Genomic DNA, 16,250 nt, shown 5'->3' on the forward strand with positions numbered 1-16,250 from the left:
ATAAACATTCAGATTTCAAATATAAAGTACTCACATTTTGTCCCACGGGTGTTAGCTAGTAGCAGCCCAAACGCTAGCACTGCTGCATCCCGCGTTCTTTAATAAAAAGCATTTTTGTCCGAGCGCCCCGGCTACTTTTTTCAAACGGGGTTCGTTTGGGAAATCCACAGTTGCACACCGGGAGCGCACTCGCCTATTAGTCTGTATTGGCAGGGCGGCCAAAGTACCTATATCGAACACACCGAGTGCCACCCTCCTCCCGACCGATAGGGGCGCGTAGTTGAAAGCCAATGGGAAAATAACAGCTCGGATAAAAATGCTTTTTATTAAACAACGCGGGATGCAGAAATTCTAATCGCTGGATTTGCTACTAACTAACACCCGCCATTTTCGCTGGTATTTCTGCTTTGTTTACACTCAGCGACCATCCGTTTGCGGTCTAATTTTTAAACACCAGAGGGAGTTCAACGCTCGTTCCTGGCGACAACACAGTGAGCCAACACCAGGATGGGAAGAAAAAACGTCGGCCTCGACATACCTTACAAGGACAAGAATTAAATGTAGTCGCATTAGTGGTGATATAAGATCGAATCCTCTGTTCAGTCAGTGTGTTCATAGGGGTCGAGACCGTCAATATCCTTGATTTTGTTCAGGTAACGCTCCTTTTCCTCAAAGTTAAGCTTGTCCTTGTAAGCAAGGTATGTAGAGGCCGACGTTTTTTCTTTTCCATTCTGGTGTTGGCTCACTGTGTACGAGCGTTGAACTCCCTCTGGTGTTTTAAAATTAGAACGCAAACGGATGGTCGCTGAATGTAAACAAAGCAGAAATGCCTGCGAAAATGGCGGCCGCTACCACGTGACAAATATGTTAACGCCCCCTCCGGGAGATTTTGGTAGGCCCTATAAGGGAAAAAAGCGTTCCAGGAAAAGGGCACAAATAAATGAATGAATCTTAGTATCACTGCATAAGAGGTTTCTCTCGGCTAGTCTGCTAGTAGTTAGCTCGTATCTGACTCACATGTAACAACCTTAGAGTGAATATATATACTCTATAGTACTATAATATATATATGTATATATACTCTAAGGTAACAACAAATCCTAAAGAAAGAGCAGCTCCTTGACCGGATATCCGGCGCTAGTATAAAGGCATTATGGGAAATGCAGTTCCAGCAAAACCCCGTAAATGAATATAGCAACAGAAACAGCTATTCTAAATGAATTCAATCCTTTTAACTCCCAACTGGTTCTTTTTAAACTGTAAATAATAATAATAATATGAAATAAACAGCTTTTATAAACATTATGAAGTGAAATATGAATAACTATATTCCAAATAGGGGGGGGGGGGGGTGTGTGTGTGTGTGTGTGTGTGTGTGTGGTGTGAGCACTATAAAATCAAGCCTGGGACCGAGGCTACTTAAAATTGACAAGTAGGTACTTTTTCCTGGCTGAACATTCTTCAACCTAAAAGCCTACCTGGAAATGTATTTTCTGTTACAGAACTGGAGGGAAGAGGAGACCCCTGTTAACTGAACACACTATAGCAGGGTTTCCCAATACATTTTCTTCATATGTTTTATTAATAAGTAATCATAGATGTAGAACAGTACGGTTCTCAACCAGTGGTCCCGGCTCTGGAGCGTATGTTCTCAAGGGAGGGCAAAACTTTCCCGACATTCCCAGTGTAAATTCTTCTGCCCCTCCTTCAACACACATCGCTCCAACGAACTGCAGCGGCCAATGAGGCATCTATGGCTAGCGCTATATGTGACCTTGGGTTTGCACGAGTACAGTACCTATAACAATAACTAGTTGCACCGCTCAGTTCACATATGTGTGATTTTTTTTATAATCATTAGAACTTCACTTGAACCAATGACGTGTGTTTTCAATTAATCTATCATGGTTAAAATGGAGTTTGAAGTTACAAACATGTTTGAAAGTGAAGTCTAGCACCACGTTACGAATTGCCACGCAGATTAAAGGGTAGCATATGGGTCCGCCCCAAACAGAGTTTTCTTTTTAGCAAGGTGAAACCAGGGGGACAGTCAGACAGATATTTTGTGAAGCCACTGAGGAAATCGGGATTTCCTGAAAGTTCATATAATGGCCTGATGTGGCGCTGTCATTGGACCCAGAAAAACCCATAGCCCCATAGAAGTCCATGTATTTGGGCCCAACTTCACCTAGACTGTATTACCTTAATAAACATGGTCGTGAATACTTTCTGCTTCCAGTCACTAGTTTAAAGTCTCATTTCTAATGTCATAATTTTCTTTTTGGAAAATTATGGTCCCATTTATTAAAAAAATGACCATAAAGTCGCGTATGTTCTGAGGGGCGTGGCTACCGTTACAGTCTATGATCGGGATTCCCCTCCCACTCGAGTCAAAATAAAAACCAACAGAGAAGAAGGGGGGAAGTCCCGCCTCGTTGTCTGGGCCAGCCAATGGCCAGCTGGGCAAAAACGGATCTAGAAAGATGGCGACTTACAATACAAGGACTGAGAGGCTTCATTTTACGTTCATGTTAGACCCGGAGAACGCTTTGTCCATATTTTTTACAGTCTATGGGTGAAACGCATCCACAATCCAGTGGGAAGATGCAAGTTGGAACATCATCTGTGTAGAGCACTTGAAAATGTTCTCAGTCTGTCTGCAACACAACGCAACTCCTCTGTGATTAAACTCTCGGTGCGGTGCGAGTGACTGACAAACATAATTGCTAATCTGAATACCAAGGTTATTTTGGCGTTAACTGAGCATCGGGTTCGGTCGACACCAGACGGTCAGACCGGGTCTAATACATTTTAATTATCCTATGTTTAAAATTATTTCGCACTGGGTCCGGTTTTCCGCTGTCCCATTTCAGACATTATTTAGTGCAGGTTCATTCACGTGCATTTATCTAAAACTGAAAACGACTTTGACTTTGACCCAACTTTGACATGACATGACCACCTGTTTTTAGTTTTAGATAAATTAAACATGTGAGTTTCAGTGATGCAAATAGCCTGCATCCTTAGACTCACTAAATTGAGTAAAGACTCAATTATGTCACACTCCGGGAGTCCTGGGATGCATAAAATAAAATAGGGATGCATAAAATAAAATGTCCCTGGGACCCATCTAAAAGACCACCTCTGGGTCCCGGGACCCATTACATTGAAAACCTATTTACATCACTGGGGTTTCATTTATCCACTGGTCCGTTTCGGTCCGCACCATGTTTATCTACAGGTGAACATTTGACTAACAGCAGATCTACAAGCTCACAATGCTCGCACGATTTGAGCTTGTAGATCGACTATTTTTGGCCAAGAGACTTGCCGTAGAGGGAAAAAGGAGTTGACCCTGGTCAACTAAATATATACAGTAGTGTGAAGTGTATAAAGTTGGGTCTGAACTTGAAGGCAGATTGATGCACGAATCCAGCTCTTATCAGATCTATGTTTTCTACCTCAGATACCCGTCCAGACCAGGACCTACCTAAACCAAGACGCTGCTGTGACCAATGTGGAAGAGGCTTCACTTCAGTTTACAAGCTCACAATCCACCAAAGAATTCACACTGGAGAGAGGCCTTACAGCTGTGACCAATGTGGGAAAAGCTTTGCTGAAATGTCTACCCTGAAGAAACACAAGAAATTGCACACTGGAGAGAGGCCTTACAGCTGTGATCAATGTGGGAAAAGCTTTGCTGAAATGTCTAACCTGAAGACACACAAGAGAATACACACAGGAGAGTTGCCTTACAGCTGTGATCAATGTGGGAAAAGCTTCAAACAACTGTCTAAACTCAACACACACAAGAGAACGCACACTGGAGAGAGGCCTTACAGCTGTGATCAATGTGGGAAAAGCTTTGCTGAAATGTCTAACCTGAAGACACACAGGAGAGTTGCCTTACAGCTGTGATCAATGTGGGAAAAGCTTCAAACAACTGTCTCAACTCAACACACACAAGAGAACGCACACTGGAGAGAGGCCTTACAGCTGTGACCAATGTGGGACACAGTTCGCCGCAATGTGTAACCTGAAGACACACAAGAGAATTCACACTGGAGAGAGGCCTTACAGCTGTGACCAATGTGGGAAAAGCTTTGCTGATATGTCTACCCTGAAGACACACAAGAGAATGCACACTGGAGAGAGGCCTTACAGCTGTGACCAATGTGGGACACAGTTCGCCGTAATGTCTAACCTGAAGAGACACAAGAGAATTCACACTGGAGAGAGGCCTTACAGCTGTGACCAATGTGGGAAAAGCTTCAATCAACTGTCTCAACTCAAGACACACAAGAGAACGCACACTGGAGAGAGGCCTTACAGCTGTGACCAATGTGGGAAAAGCTTTGCTGAAATGTCTACCCTGAAGACACACAAGAGAATGCACACTGGAGAAAGGCCTTACAGCTGTGATCAATGTGGGAAAAGCTTTGCTGAAATGTCTACCCTGAAGACACACAAGAGAATGCACACTGGAGAGAGGCCTTATAGCTGTGATCAATGTGGGAAAAGCTTTGCTGACATGTCTGTCCTGAAGACACACAAGAGAATACACACAGGAGAGTTGCCTTACAGCTGTGATCAATGTGGGAAAAGCTTCAAACAACTGTCTAAACTCAAGACACACAAGAGAACGCACACTGGAGAGAGGCCTTACAGCTGTGACCAATGTGGGACACAGTTCGCCGCAATGTGTAACCTGAAGACACACAAGAGAATTCACACTGGAGAGAGGCCTTACAGCTGTGACCAATGTGGGAAAAGATTTGCTCAAATGTCTACCCTGAAGAAACACAAGAAATTGCACACTGGAGAGAGGCCTTACAGCTGTGATCAATGTGGGAAAAGCTTTGCTGAAATGTCTAACCTGAAGACGCACAAGAGAATTCACACTGGAGAGAGGCCTTACAGCTGTGACCAATGTGGGAAAAGCTTTGCTGAAATGTCTACCCTGAAGACACACAAGAGAATGCACACTGGAGAGAGGCCTTACAGCTGTGACCAATGTGGGTCAACGTTCACTCAATGGTCTGCCCTGAAGACACACAAGAGAATGCACACAGGAGAGAGGCCTTACAGCTGTGACCAATGTAGGAAAAGCTTCACTCAACTGAATCACCTTGTGACCCACAAGAGAATTCACAGAGGAGAGAAGCCTTTTGGGTGTGATAAATGTGGAAAGTTTTTTACTCAGTATAGAACATTAAAAACTCATCGGTGCATCCATGCTGGAGAGTGAAGCTTTTCCTACTGTGACCAATCCAAGAATCCGTCTCCATTCAAAATGAGGAACTTGAAGACCACCTTTTACTTCAGTACGTTTTTTCTAATCGGTTTCTTTAACTCAGATCCAAGCTGCCAATATTTTCATAGTAATTTGCTTAACTGACCAAATTGAAAAGATCCTCTGTTATTTCTACCTTTCTTCACCCCCCAACACCTGCACGCGCGCGCACACACACACACACACACACACACACACTCTGCATTTAAAGGACTGCTGTAAAGGACAGTCTGAACTCTTAAAAAATCACAACCATGTGAATTTGATGGGCGCTCTTATCATTATACATCTCATGAACAACAGAATTTATGTGATTGTTTAGCCGATTTCCTCGTCTACATTATGCTTTCATTGTCAATGGCATGTAATGTTCGTGTTGCCACAAATTTACGCCATATTTGGTGGACATTTGACCTAATTTCTCCTTTCATTGTCCATGGCAAATATTGAGACGTGCGAGGACAAAAGCTGTATATAGAAATAGGATAGTGATTTGATGCACACTTTGTATCATTCTTAAAGTGCATTTAGATTTGTGTTGTTCCACCTTTTTCCCCCTTGATGTTTAAATCTTTTAATACAATAAAAATATTGTTTGCACAATTTAGGAAATTGTTTGCCCTCTACACTCCTCTGACACTTTTTCTTTGTTTGTGATCCTAAGATTTTCAAAATAATTCAAAAGACCGTTCACAGTCACTCACAGTTCACAGAGTGTTTCAGGGGACTGTATAGGTGTATATATTCTAAGTAAGTAAAACTTAGTTTGTGATGTCTCTGAAATGGTGCATCTTGTCACGTATCAATACCAATACCAATAGTGAGGTTTGTATTAACGGCTATATTTGATTTGCAAGTTAAAGTGCCCATTTCTATTGCCTCGAAATGTATTAATGTATACCCACATTTTAAACGGCTTCATGCTGCCCGTTGTACTAAACTTATATGGGCAATATTTTCAGGCAAAGGACTTTGTTTAGTATTGTCTTGAGCAGTGAGGGGTAGTGGGCAATGGTGACCCAAATCAAATGCATGAGGATGACGTAATAGGCTGAATAGGCTGCGACGTAAATTCTGATAAAATATCTTGTTTACTGTACATCTGCACTTACCCCACCCCCTTAGATAGCAATTCTGTAGACTTAGATAGCATTTGATACAGACTTATAGCATGTTATGTAAACAGCATAAGTGCATTGTATGTAGTCATAGCACGTCATAGTACATAATGTATATCATAGTAGTATAGATGTATAGTATAGCTTATATGTATAGTTTCATTATAGATATTCCACTGTTACTTTCTTAGCTTACGCATGTTTCATGATAAATGTTTTTATGTGATGTATTCCCCATGCTTTTTGTTCTTGCTTAATGTAAGTCGCTCTGGATTAAGAGCGTCTGCTAAATGACTAAATTGTAATTGCTTGATGTAAACAATGTAAACAAGTTCTTGAGCTGAATAAATTGATTTTCAGTAAAAAAAAATGTTTTAAACCATACAAAGATTTCTTCAGTTTTTCAGATGTGACTTCATAATCATATCCCTCTGGTTGTCTCATGTAAATCTCGAAATCTATTGGTGCATGCAGGTTGGCTGTTTTGACGTCCATTTGATGTAAGATCATAACGAATTAAGTTATCCTTTCTACAACCGTTTCTTTCTAAAAACCCTCACTTGTTCATTAGAATGGAATATATCTGCAGTGTGTCAAACTCGCCAATAGGTGGCATCACTATCTCAGATTATGCATTATGAAAGACCACTAGAACCTGCATGCACATATTCTGTATTTAAATGAGGGCTATAATAACCCTGTAACACCCAGCGTTGCAATAATACATATAATAAACATATTTAATTAATTCATATATTTTTTGTATGATCTTTTTTCAAACGTCATCATTGATGTGCATTGCAATGCCATTGGTCATGATATTTGCATATAAATACCCCCCACAGAGGCTGAAATTCACACAAAAAATATTTTAACCTTTGACCTTTAACTCCGATAAAAGTAAGTAAAATAACTATATGTTAAAATTAGCATTTTCTTTTATAATAATATATTTTTTACATTTCTTCTGATAAGTCCTAGTAGTAAAAAGTAGTTGTAAGGTTGAAATGTCTTTTTTGCAAGTATAAATTAATCCGGGTTTTACAGGGATAAGCTTTGATCCACCAAATAAAGTAACATACATTATTATTGTTATTAGATAAAAGAACATTACGCTTTATGTAAGTCAGATGTGGTATACCTATATGACACCCATGTTTAAAAATATGTTTCATTAAAGAGGGACCTGAATACCTACAGGGGTCTTTGTTGTCAAGGTTTTGACAGGTCACTGTCAGAAACAAAATGTAATACAACATTTCTCATATGGGGTAAATGTAATAACAATCTTCTGATATGGGGTATATGGTACAAAGTCTTTCCGGGTGGGGGTCCGCTGCCAAATAATACCTTAAAATGAACATTTTTGAGAAGCACTGGTCTATTGACTATAGTAGCCCATGCCTGGCCAGCATGACATCATCATAATGGGGAACCTGACACAGGTTCTGTCAGATGACACGGAGCGTGCTCAGAAAGGTGCCAAGATCAACTCCAAGCCCTGGCTGTCACTATAGACTATAGAGTATAGTCACCCTGCATAATAGTGTGGACTTGATACAGTGTTGATTTCGTCGACTTAAAACTATGATGAAAAATGTTCGTCGACTACCTTTTCCCACTGACGAAAACTACATGGAAACTAAATGAAAACTAAGCTATGATGACTAAAACTAAGACTAAATATACTGACAATTTCGTCAACAAATAAAAACTAGACTAAAATGTTAGGCAGGGACCAGTGGACGAGAGATCCAGTATAGCCTAAGTAATTTTTACAATTAGTTGCATGCTGAAAATAGCAGATCTACGAGCTCACGTTGTAGGCTTGTAGATCTGCTATTTTCAGCAAGTGTAAAATCAGTCACTATACGACAGAATCAAGTCCCACCAAAATACATTTTGTTCGACTAGATCAACTGTAGATTTACTCTACTAAAATCTTATGATATTTAGTCGACTAAAACTACACTAACACTAAAACATTGACTATATGAGACTATGACTAAAATCAAAAATTGTTGCCAAAAACAACACTGACTTGATCCATCCTGAGTAATCAATATAACAAAGTGATGTGAATCCGTTCTATTGCATTTAGGAGAAATGTATCAATCATGAGTAATACACATTCCATCAAAACGCATTTGTTTATGTATAGGCCTATACTTTGCAATTAACATAAAGATTTATTGTTGTCATCCCATAACCGACCTGGTCCTGCTTGTGGGTCACAACCCACACACAATTCTCATTCTCATCCAGGGGTAGAGTGGCTCAGGGCCCGACGGTAACCATAAAGGTTGCCAGTTCAAACCCGGGCTCCCCCAAGAGTTAGTGTCGAAGTGTCCTTGAGCAAGACACTGAACCCCTAATTGCTCCTGATGTGCAGCTTGGTAGTACCTTGCATAGTTTCCGCCGTCATCGGTGTGTGAATGTGTGTGAATGGGTGAATGTAATGCACCATCTATGTAAAGCGCCTTGTACAAAGCCACTATTATATAAATGCACCATTTACTATTCTACTACTCCAGCGCCACCACAATGTGGAATATGCCCTGACACCATCCATTAAAAGATGTTGAATCACTGATCTCTTTTAAAATTGACCTGGAAAAACATCGATCAGGAGACCACAAGGGGAGATAAATGTAAATTCCCATTGAAAGGAGCTGTCATTCATTGTCGCTGTTTTCCTTTTTGTCCATGGTAGCCTATATATGTTGTATTTATTGATGACGTGCATTATTGTGTTCATTTTTATGCCATGAATTGAATACATATAGGACCACAAGTGTCTCCAACACTATATTCAATTGAAGCTGATGAATGGATATACTCTCTCCTGATTGGATGAAGTTTGAAACCCACCCACCCACGTGTATTTTCTGTAATATTAATGAGCTGGAGAGAAGAAACCCTTGTTACTGAAAGATACAAGCTTGTAGATCGTTTATTTTTGCATGTCTTATAATTACTTTTGGCTATGTACATTTATTTACAAAAACAAAAACATGAAAAGTAACATTTTGAAGATTTCTGCCCGACAGCAATGATCTACAAACTCAAGATCAGACGTTTTCACACATTTTGGAAAAGCTTGAAATTATTATCAATTTGTTTCAAAAACGTTCTTTTCAAATAATTTTCACATTTCATTATTTTTATTTTATTTTTTAAGATATGCTATTTTCGCGATAATCGCGGGAAATTTGTGTTGAAAATGTTCGCCATGCCCACTGACAGGTGAACATGCCCAAAATAGGGACTCCCGAGTCCACAAATTGCAACAAATACTTATAGTGGCCCTGAGGGGCGATGAGAATTTGAACAGGTGCTGCCTGTTGGGGGGGGCATAGGTGTTGATTGATGACCATCAACTGTCATAATATAGTTCCTTCCTGGAAAGTTGGCTTTTTGGAGACCAGACCCCCCCAATAGGTCAATAATTCAAAGGGCCTTTATTGGCATGAGAATCAATGTGTATACAATTGAATGAGAATAAAGAAATGCATAAACAGATCTGTGTTACATTGCAACTTGAACTTAGAGGGAAGACTATCTTATGAAACTACACAAATTGTGCATTTTCTGTCAGAAATAGTAGGAATATACAGTATTATATATATATATATATATATATATATACAGTAGTAATATAGTATATAATATACAGTAAAGGTTAGCTTGGGATAAACATTTGAAACAGCTGACAGCAGTATTTCAGTGTTTTGCATTTTGATTGATTGATTGATTGATTGATTGATTGAACACTTTACAAATAGTAGAATGGCAGGAGTGTACAATGATGCCAAAGGATAACACGAAAAGCCTGGTGGTGCTGGGGTGGTGCTGGGAGCAAACATCACATAACAACCAGGAACCATCATATGCAGAGGAAGGCAGGAAGACCATAACAGTCTAGTGAGCTTAAGTAGCCCGCCCAATTGGTCAGCTGACTGCCACATCAGCGAATGACGTGTGACTTGCACACGCTTATACACCCACATAGGAATACAGCATGTTAACCCCTTGAGTATATGCGCCTTTGAGCACGGCATGAAACCCCTCGAGTATGTCTGACTGAACTAACTCTATCATTTCTCAGTCTCTCTCTCTCTCTCTCTCTCGCTCATCCTCTCTCTCTCTATCTCTCTGATGCTGATATCATACGGTAATAATAACATTAATTGAGAGGGTACGTGTTTCATTTAGGTGTTATAATGTGTGCCAACATAGACCCTGATTCTTGCAGGCACACAGAAACACCTCCACAATTCATGTCAGACTCCTTTACACATGAACTAATAAGCTCTGTCATACCAAGCTCTCTCACTATTGCTAGGTTGAAAGTGGCATGACTGCTGCAAAGAAGAGTCCATTAACCTGCATAAAATGATAAGAGAAATGGGGAATTATAGAGCCTCCTGGAGACTGCTGCTGATGTGATTTCAGTTGTCGATGTCGATGATTATCAATTAAAAAAACTACACATTCTATTTCAGCCATTCTGCTCCTACATTTCCCACCATGCATTGCCGAGGCAAGCATCGGCATGGGACACACCAGAGCCATCTAATAGAAGAGTTACGATATTGAGGGGGCGGAAACCGAGCACTCGAGCGCTGTTCATGCAGCCTGAACTGAGACAATAAGCTGGAGTTGGGAATACATTGTTTTCAACGAGGGCGGCGCAAATAAGAGCTATTTTAAGCATGTGTGCAACATGACAACTGTTTTTAAAAGTATTGTACAGTAACAACTAAAGTCTCTTTGATGTTTATGTTGTACTAATACTACAAAACAATCTAAAATAAAAGGGATTTAAGATCATTAAAGCCGGGCTGTTGCCCTGAGTCCAATGCATTTCTGCCTATACTTCCAGTCCAGGACTTGTCCCAGTTGGTTGTCCCGCATTCTCAATAGAAGTCTATGTAGGAGAGCCGCTATTGGACTGAAGCCCCCATGAAGTGAACGCAGTTTGCGTAACTCTGTCTATATCTAAGGCTCTGGGACCTTAGAGTATATATGAGTCTGGGACACACATGCCACACAGTCCATGGCCGCCACATCAATCATAAGTGATCTCGATGTTGCCGCAAACAGCGAACAAGGACATTAATGTCACTTCTTCCACTGAAGGTAGCCTATAGCCGCTAAAAACCAGACAGCAGGAGGGATTGTAGTTTTAACACTCACAGACTTTACTTCAATGTCATCGTCAGATCACTCTTGTAAACCTTTCACCAGCGTTTCAGAGTCTCTCTTAATGGTACATATATAGTCCTGCAAGAAATATATCAAGAGCATTGAAAATCTATTTATATTCTGTACTTTAAAACATTAGCATTGTTTTAAACAAATCACATAGGCTATACAAAATGAAAACAATCTTGAATTAATTAATTAATCTTACGCAAAACAAAAAGCTTTTTCACCAGAATACCATTTTACAATTTCCAGGAAGGTGCCACTTTCCACTCTCTCAGCTGCCCATGGGAATGAATTAAGAGAGTCAGCTGTGGCCGGCCTGCATGCCGATCAATCAGTCGGTAGGATCACTGGCCTCTGGGTTCGATACCAGGCAGATATCGGTCAATAAGTATATGGAGAGCTGATGGTAGGTGTGGCGCTCCACCTCAGCAAGCCATTTACCCACGCAGGGGTCTAAAAATGCATCGCAAAAAAAGAGGATAGATTGCTCGATCGATACCAACAATATTACCACTCCGACCTTTACTTTTTGATTAAGATAAACATCTACCCTGCCATGTGTCACACTTTCTCTCCACACTTCTGGTGTCATGTCATTATACAAAATCTATCTAAAAAAACTATAATCTAAAAATAAAAATAAAAAGTGTTAGCCAGGTGGACAAACAAACAAACAAACACTCCTTTGAAGAAGCATTGGTGCTGTCCGTTAAAGTCTGTCTCTGCTTCCTTCCAGCTGGCCTGAATGTGAGTCTTCTTACAACTACACCTGCTTCACCCCCTCCCCTCCACCTCCGCCCCCCAACCACACCACACCACACCCACCCTACGTTAGCCCCTCTGACCTCCTCTCAACTCCCCCCCTTCCCTTCTCTCCTCTCTCCTCAACAACTGCTTGTCGACTCGACCCCCATTTACATTTTAGGCGTTTTGCCTGACGGACTCTTCTCTGACTGCAGCGACTAACAACAAGTGCTTAAAAGTAGCTTACCACTCTCTGGCACCCCCCACACTCCCGTTTACACACACACACACACACACACACACACACACACACACACACACACACACACTTGCACATACTGTACACGTACACACGCACACACGTCGCACGCACACACACACACACACACACGCGCGCACGCACACATTCTCTACCTCTCTCTACTCTCTTTCTAACCCTTCTCAGTTTCTCTCTCTCTACTCCTCTTACGGTGTGTGTGTGTGTGTGTGTGTGTGTGTGTGTGTGTGTGTGTGTGTGTGTGTGTGTGTGTGTGTGTGTGTGTGTGTGTCTCACAGTGTGTCCCCCGTCCCACCTCCTCTTACGGAGTTGCGGAGTCCCCATGGCCCTTAGATGGGTTAAGCTGCAGGGCAACAACTTCCGCTTGTGTTTTTTACTCTGAGAACATGAGACTTTTACAGATTTGAATGCTAATTTTGTTGCGGGCACTGATAAGGAAAGGAAAGTTACCATGTTTACCCAGGGTAACTAGACTAAGCTCATAGAACATTTCATAGGGGTTCAATGATACTGATCCTATAGCGATTAACCCATTTTGACCTGAGATCAGATTTAAAAAAAAATCTTCTAAATCCTGACAGTTTTCTGAAAGAGCTATGTTTCTATTTCTGTGGTTCTTTGATTTTTCAAAAATAGCAGATCTACAAGCTCGTAGCGCGCCACTTGTAGATCTGCGATTTTTCAATAGCTATCATAATGCTAACACCAAAAGGGGTTCCTGCCCAAAATGGGGTTAAGGTGCATTGTAACATTTCATTGATTGATTGATTGATTATTTCCGTGTCCTGCACACATTGTGCCCTATTACCCTCATGGGTTTATAAGACGCCCTTTCACATTTGCGTTTACAGCATGTCTACATTACAGTATATTCATAAATAATACATTTCATTACAGCCCAGAGTTATACAGAGTACTCTGTCTTCTCTCCCAAGCTTGACAAATAAAATCTGCCACAACCAAAGGTCCCTTTTAGCAAAACACATCTCCATTTCATTGTCATAATCATTTAAATCTAGGATCTTGTTAACCATAATTTCCCTGATGTCATCATATTTAGGGCAATAAAACAAAAAGCGAACCTCATTTTCAATTTCACCAAGTTCACAGAACAAGCAGTATCTCTCTCTTCTTCTGGAGTGGCATTAAACCTGCCGGGCTACATGCTATTATGGTAATGTTCCTGACCGTATTTGTGCACAGAGAGATCGTTGTCTTTTGTTTAAATTATACTCTTTCTACGATGTATCTGTCCTTTATAAGACAGTAGGTTCGCAACTTAGTCCAAAGTCGCAAAAAGTCCAAAGCAAAGCAAAGCAAATTTACTATATTTACCCAGGGTAACTGGACTAAGCTCAAGAACTTGTTTACAGCCAGGCCCTGCTCAATTCATAGAACATTTCATGGTAGGGGTTCAATGCCTTAACCCTACACCAGTTTTCTTTATATCTATAATCTAGAGAACATTTTTAATTTGATGAATTTGATTGTAATTTATTTTGAAAAATCAAAAACACACATAGAGTGGACAGAGTGTAGCAGGTTCGATTCCCGAGTCTGACGACCTTGTCACTCCCCGTCTATCTCTCTCCATGTTTCCTCTCACTCTGTCTACTGTGTACTATCAATAATAATAAAAAAAATAGATTAGATTGTACAGATACAGGTTACAGAGGTCAGAGAGAAGGAATTCATTAAGGGAGACATGGCGGGAGTCGGATTCGAACTCGCGCTCAGTGCACTAACTGGCTCAGTCACCAGGCAGCCAGCTTGTAACATCCACCTATTTCATTTGTTTGTTTGTTTGTTTTTATGCTATAGAAAATGTTGATCTGAACTTCTTGTCCAGCCGGTACTATATAGGCACTTCAGGTGCAATGTTTTTATTCTTTTTCTTATTCTTTTCCACTCTTTCGGACAGAGTAGGATCTTATATTTGACATTTATTTGCTTATTTTACTGTATGTCTTCCTTGTATGTTGTATGGCATGACATTTATGTATAATAATTTTTTCCCCTGTATTATTGTAAACTGTTATTTTCAATGATATATATGAGGAATTCACAGAAACACTGCACCTTCAAGTCACGTGACAAAGGTTCTTCACAGCTGTTATCTGTTTGGATAAATTACATGCATTTTGATTGGTTGTTTACACTTCCTGACATGTATTTAGTGACAAATGTCAGCCCATTCTTGAATTAAGCCTGAGGAAGGTCGCAAGACCGAAACGTTGCTCAATACAATTGCTCTGAACTAGCAAGTGGCAGTGTGCGGACGTCCCTTCTTTCACTTTGTTTGTTTTTATAAAATATTATTTGATGTTTGAGAATTCAATCCTATATACCTTTATCCTTCAAAACCACCACAAAAGAGCACACATATCTGCAATTTGCTAAATGTACCTAAACACTCCTGGTTTTAATGATCTCTTGTATATGGTTGGCCTATTGTATATGTCTTTATAATGGCTTGATGAATTAAATACACAGGCCCACAATGGAACCAAGCCCTCAGGGCTTTTTGTGTTATCCTTTTAGCATTAGTATATAGTAGTATAATTGTACCTCTTGTACCTTTTGCAAACTGTTAACCCATTCTGACCGGGCACCCATTTTGGTGTTGGCATCATGTTATGCTTTAGCTATTGAAAAATAGCAGATCTACAAGCTCATATCGCGCCACCGAGTGGCGCGATACGAGCTTGTAGGTCTGCTATTTTTGAAAAATCGAAGAACGACTGACATTTTTAGAATCTGATCTCAGGTCAGAATGGGTTAATCAGACCAGTGTGTGTCCAGTGGAAACCTCGTATGAATCTGATCTCAGGTCAGAATGGGTTAATAAAGTATCCGATCAATCAATCAAAGCCACTTTAAATGTCCCTCTAGGACAGGAATTGATTTGATTTTCTATGTCATACAGTATAAAATTAATGTGGGTCATGTTGGCGTCACTTCTTCATTTGCCTCCTCCTGCATGTTTGAAAACTCCTTAAGGCCATTCATTATAGGCATGCATAACTTTAATTTATCGGATTCATTGATACCGAGCATCTCACTGTATGTGAGTCGATGTATATATATGCACACATGGCTGATTTCTTCTATAGAGGGTTATGCGAAGCAAAGTTACTATATTTACCCAGGGTAACTGGACTAAGCTCAAGAACTTGTTTACAGCCAGGCCCTGCTCACATATAGAACATTTCATGGTAGGGGTTCAATGCGCGTTCGATGCGTGTGACATCATCATCATACCCGGAAGTTATGCTGGAACGCCTATAGTGGCAAAAAAACTACTTTCTGGCCTCGACAGCCCATACATCCAAACAGAAAAGTCCCGTCTGATTGCATTAAACAACGACATTAAACTCACTTTACCACTCACTTTATGCATGCGCATACCCTCAATATAATATACAGTTCTTAACAACAATGTTTTTCATTCATTTTATTTCTGATAATTGTTGTTTTGTTTTTGTTCTTTGCACTGATTTTCGCAGCTTTTTTGTCTTGCTTTCTACACATTGTCTCAACTTCTTTCATGTTTCTCTCTCAATATGTATAGCCAGTGTATCCTGTCTTTATATCCAAGGTCAAC

Source organism: Protomyctophum bolini (assembly GCF_963924005.1).
Source record: "Protomyctophum bolini genome assembly, chromosome: 1".
Lineage (NCBI taxonomy): Eukaryota > Metazoa > Chordata > Actinopteri > Myctophiformes > Myctophidae > Protomyctophum > Protomyctophum bolini.